Genomic DNA, 5672 nt, shown 5'->3' with positions numbered 1-5672 from the left:
GGAGCCAGGATTCGAGCCAAGGCACTAGAGCTCTGCTCTTGACCTCCACACGGCACTGCCGCTATTGCTTGGAAATTCCAACCTTTCCCCCTCCTCTGGTACCCTAAAGCTGGGCAGTCAATTCCATTACAGCCAGAGGTGTAGAATCACAGGTGGTTGAGGGTAAACTTCAAGTCATCACCTCAAGGCATGAAATGGTACTGGGCCCATCCCCCTGCTCCAAGGCAGCCCTCCCTCCTGTCCTCATCAGCTCCAGCTTTAGGAATTCCCACACCCGAGAGTCAGCCCCAGGTCTTGAAAGGCCAAGGCAGTCTGGCCTCAAAGCAAATGGCCCAGTCGGATGCTCCAGGCATCCTGCAACCCAGGTGGAAGGGTGTTTGCAAGCCTGCAACCACTGTTGGCCACAGTCCTCTCGGCATCTCTGAGGAATGCCTCTTACCTGTGGGCTGTATCTTGCCGCCCTGCTTGGCAAAGTAGAGACCCAAGGAACATGGTCAGACCAGGGGCAGATCTGACCTATCCCAAGACGGCTCCTTCCTCTGCAACCTGGTAGGACTTGCCAGAAACAGTGCATGCCCCTGGAATTCCCAACAAGTGGTCTCCCAGCCTCTGCTTGGATGCTTCTAGGGACAGAGAGCTCACTGCTTCAGAAGGCAGCTGATCCACTGAGTGATACCTGTGACCCAGTGCCTTTTATCCTAAACTCTCTTTCCATGTTTACTTCCCCAGCTACATTTTAAACTCTGTGGAAACAAAGCTCTGGGATGAGGTAATCTTAAAGTCTTGCAAAATCTTTTAGGTAGAATATGCTTAATACATTCTTGCTAATTGAGATCTTATCAAGGGTGAAGAATGCAAGACAAGAAAAAATATGATCTAATTTAAATGCCAGGACTAGGATCCCTGGGGGAAGGAGGGCGATGGAATTTCTGCTGGTGGAGAAGGGGCTGGGCATGTGCAGAGTGATATTCATGCTACCGCTCACTGAGCACTCGTGTCAGGCCCCTCACGGGAATTCTCTCATGAATCCTTACAATCCCATGGAAAAGGTGTTGTCACCAACTCCATTTTACAGAGAAGGAAACTGAGGCACAGAGAGGTTAAGAAACATGCCCAAGGTGACACAGCTTGCAAACAGCAAAGCTAGGATTTGAATCCAGATTCATGGATTTTGGAGGCTTGGATGTGCAAGATGCCTCCCCAGGGACCCAGGACCCAGCTGATCTCTCCTCCAGGGAAAACATGGATGGTATAAAAAGTCTTTGTTGTGTCTGAAAAAAAAAAAAAAGTAAAAGACAAAAATCCTTGGTAAATTTGAAAAAAATGACTAATGGACAACTCCCCTTCCCCCAAGAAACTGAGACCTCATGAGAGGGAAGCAAAGATCGCATCCTATCCGACGTTGAGGCTCTGAGCTCCTGCAAGTGGGGTCTAAGGGTCAAGTTTGTATCCCAGATACTGGAAACAGAGCCTGGCATGTAGTCAGGAAGTCTCAGGTGAATAATGAATGAATGTGGGAGGGAGGAACTCAGAAGGAGACGGGAAGATGAGGGGCTGGGCTAGAAGCTTGGAGCAGGGAGGAGCGCTGACTGCGTCCCAGAGGGCCGAGCCCTGTATCCGCCACTCTGGCTGCATCCGCTTGCTCACACAGCTGCGGCCAGAGCACCGCCATGCCTCGTGTTGACATCACCAGGATGAGACGGACAAGCGTGCAGGAGGACAGAGATGCCGCTTGGCATCGAGAGAGCTTCTCAGGGATTTGGGGCTGGGGTGCACAGCTAGGAGAGGCTTCCCTCGGGAAGAGGCCCGGCCAGATGATCGATCTCTGCATTTGTGTTACTCAGGGCAACCCGAGCAAGAGAAAGGGACAGGTGAGGGGCAGAAAGAGGGGGTAGCAGAGGGAAAGCGGGGACAGGAGAGAGAAGTGGCTAAGTGGCATCTGCGGTCCCTCTGGAGCCGCCCACCCACCCTGTCCATCCCGTTGAGGAGAGCTGGCGCTGGCTCTCCGGAGCTGGGCACCGACCATCAGAAAGGATGCCGGTCACAGCTCTGGCACAGGAACTGGGGCCCCTGGTGCTCAACACTGCCTTTTGAAGTGGTGGGGAGGTCCGGAGGGTCCCGAGGAGGGGCTGGGTGATGGCAGGGCACATGTGGTGGGGTGGGCACAGTGACTTTCAGCTAACTCACTGGGACCTACTGGTCACCTCTCAGCCATGCCTGTAGGTGAGCGGAGGCTGCTGTTCCCAGTTCCCGGGAACCCAGCAGACAGTAAGGTGGCGACTCCTGTGCCCGCCCACAGCCACCTGGGAGGCAGACGGTATCGTGCAAGCACTGCACTGCTCAGGTAGGCAGACTTGGGTTTGAACTCTGACACTCTCCCTTGCTCTGTGTGGCCCAGCAAGCTACCTTGCCCAGAGTTTCAGGTGCCTCACGGTGAGTGCGGGGACAGTCCCCACCTCAGGGAACCGTCCCCGAGAAGAGGCTCCTCCTCCCCTCCTGCGCCCCTCAGCTGCAGCCTCCTCCTACTGCCTGTATGTGTGTGTGTGTGCGGGGGGGTCCTTCCCTCCTCCGCCCATAGCACCCTCCTCTTGGGGGCTGCCTTCTCCTATTCGTCTCTCTGAGCCTTTAAAAACAGAGGTCAGTGGCTTCGCCATTCAGAACAAGATTCAGAGTTCCTTCCATGCCCCACAGCACCTCACGTGAGTGCTTCTCAACCCTGGCTACGCGTTGGGGTCACCTGCGGAGCTTTTAAGAAACTACTGATGCCTAGCCTCACCGCTGGAAAATCCGTGTGAATCACTGGAGCTGGAGCCGGGCGTCCGTACTTCTCAAAGGCTCCCTGGTGGATCTAACGCGCAGGACCACTGCTCCACTCCACGTGAGCCAGCCTTCCTGTCACCCCGCCCAGGTGCTGTGCTCCAACCTGGCTGCCTCCTTGTTCATCCTCAAACACCCTCCTTTCAGGACCTCTGCTGGAATACTCTGTCCTTGGGGGTCCACATGGCTCCCCCCTTACAAGTCACTGCTCCCCAATCTTATCAGTGAGGCCCCTGACCATACCGTGTGCCAGGCCCCCACCCTGTGCCCTCACATCTCCTCTGACTCTGCTTGCTTCTGCGTCATCACATTTGACCCCTGACGTGTCACATTTATGTGCGTGACGCTTCCTCCTTCACTAGAACGCAAGCTCTGTGAGAGCAGGGACGTGGCGATCTTACCTCATCCTCAGTGCCCAGCACAGTGCCTGGCACACAGTGGGTGCTTGATAAAAATCTGCTGAGAGAAAGGCCGTCAACGCCAGGAGGTCTGAGCTCCCACTGCCGGAGAGCAAGGGTGGGGAGTCTTGCACCCCGGTGTCCTGGCACCCAGCACAGGGCCAGGCTGGGACCAATTCACGGGGCTGATGATTTACTCTGGAGACAGGGGCTCGAGGGGTGCTGTGGAGTGTCAAGACTGGAAGCAGGGGTCTAAGCAAAGATGAAGGTGGAAAGTGGCCCAAAAGGAGCTGAGCTGCTTTGAGGAGGAAGGAAAGGTGGTCTGGCAAGTGTCCCACACCGGGCTGGCCCACGTAGCCTAGCAGGGCAAAGAGAGCGGTGGCCTGTGGGGCATCAGCCCTGACCACTGGGCCCAGACCAGAGGGACAGGGTGACTGAGAGCCCACAGGAAGGGTGGGGCAGGGGAGAGCCAGCCCCAGGTCCCACCAGGGTGGAAGAGGACTGGGGCAGAGCCCAGCATGAGAGCTGCTGTCGCCCTCAAATAGGACCTTTTGTCCGGTAGCTGCAGGGCTGCTGCAAAGCACAAACGACCCCCGCCGAGTGGGCCCAGTCGGGGGCCCCAGGCACTCCTGACCCATCCCAGGAGCCCACGGCAAAAGTGAGGCCAGAGGGGGAAATGACTGGCTGGGGGGTTGCCCAGGGACTCCAGCATAGGGGGCAGCCTGCTGTCTGGGAGAGCCAGCCATAAGGAAGCTGGGGGTGCCCAGGAAACAGAGGGTTCCAGGACACGTGCCCTGTGTGGCGGCAGTCTGGCCACCGGAGAGCCCGACGGCAACCCTCGAAGCCCTTCTGCCCCAGCAGCTCATAACTAGTTACTCCGCCCCTCCAGCTTCCTTCTCCAGAAACATCATTTTTCCTTGAACACTAACTACATACAAGGGCTGGTAGGAGCCTGTCCAGCTGAACACCCCCAAGCTTTCTAGGGCAGAAGCTCAGAGTGCCTTAATGTCTCCACAGAGACCTCCAAAGTCCCCCCACCCAGGTGAGCCTCCCTGGGGGATGGGCTCTTAAAGGGGCAGAAGCCTCTGTAAACTGGTGGGTGCTGCTATGATACAACGGTGGTCTCTGGTGTCAAGAGGCACTCCAGCAAAGCAGCGTCTGCTCTGGGGCCTTCCCTGCTGTGTGTTTCTCTGGCTCCTGGGGCTCTGCCTGGTCTGCATCTCCCCTCCTCACTCCTTCTCCTCTTTGAAGACCACGGGCTGGAGTGGCAGACAGACCTGGGATTCTAATTTGCTACATGACCCCAGGCAAGTCCTCTAACCCCTGAGAAACTTACTGTCCTCACCTGCAAAGTGGGGAGAAAGGGGCTTGTTGTGAGGATTCAATGAGAGGCATAGTGCCTGGCACACAGTAGGGAGCTTAGCAAACCTTAGGTCTTGGCTAGCCTCCTCCCACATTCAGCTAAAAGGCCGGACTCAGATGCCCACCAATGTGTCTCCTGGCCCCTGCCCTTACTGTCCTCCAGTTTAGCGACTGGCTGCCTTTAAGAGGTGAGGAGGTCTCGGCTGGCAGAATCCATGCTGAGAATCACTCTTTACTTCCATGATCTTGGGGGACATCACCCAACCTCTCAGCACGAGCCTCCTCAAGTGTGCCGGCAAACTGGAAGGTTCTTACGGCCAGACATAAGGCCACTGGTCAGGTAAGGCCAGGAGGTTTGGGGCCTGACGTTCTCAGGGTGGTCTTGGGGAGAACAAACCTGGACACTGAAATGGAAAATGCAGCAGGATGCTGAGAACTCTGGGAGATGTGTGTGAAAAGAGGTATGGTCAGACCCAAGGTAAGAGGCCATCTGGGGAGCGGGAAGGAGAGTCAGGTCTGTGCAGTTACTGCTGGGCCAGAGTTATAGGGAGGTTTGTATCCTAGTTCTGCTGCCCTGGCCTTGACCATCCCCCATGTCAACCCTCTCTTGAACTTTCCTCCTTGCCCCCCTAAGTCAGAGAGCCACTTGGTTGGGGGAGCACAAGGGTCAGCGACAGTAGCCAGAACCCCAGACCCTTCCCCAGGACTCCTGGCTGGCCCCACCCCTCAGGCACCAGCTTGGGCCACGGCTGGGACCCCAAGCAGAGTCCCAGGCCTCTTCTGCTCCCACCCCAGGTCACCCAGAGCTGACATCCAGCTGTGAATGCAGCAGCATCCGGAATACAGCAGGGAGGGTGCAGGGCACCATGCCCGTAGCCCAGGGTGGGTTCAGGGACACACACAAACCGAACTCTCTCTCCACTTCACGTACACATACAAGCAAGTCCCACTTGCACTCAAGAGGCCCCGAGGGGGCCTTCTGTCCTCCATCTTCGGCATCAATCTGTCAAAACCAGCTTTTCAGCATGAGACTGCTCACTCCTTTCTGTACAACATGAATTAAATATATTATCTGTCTTTGCGCTGAGTCACAGG

Source organism: Stenella coeruleoalba (genome assembly GCF_951394435.1).
Source record: "Stenella coeruleoalba genome assembly, chromosome: 1".
NCBI classification, from domain to species: Eukaryota; Metazoa; Chordata; class Mammalia; order Artiodactyla; family Delphinidae; genus Stenella; species Stenella coeruleoalba.
This window is presented reverse-complemented; position numbering follows the sequence as displayed.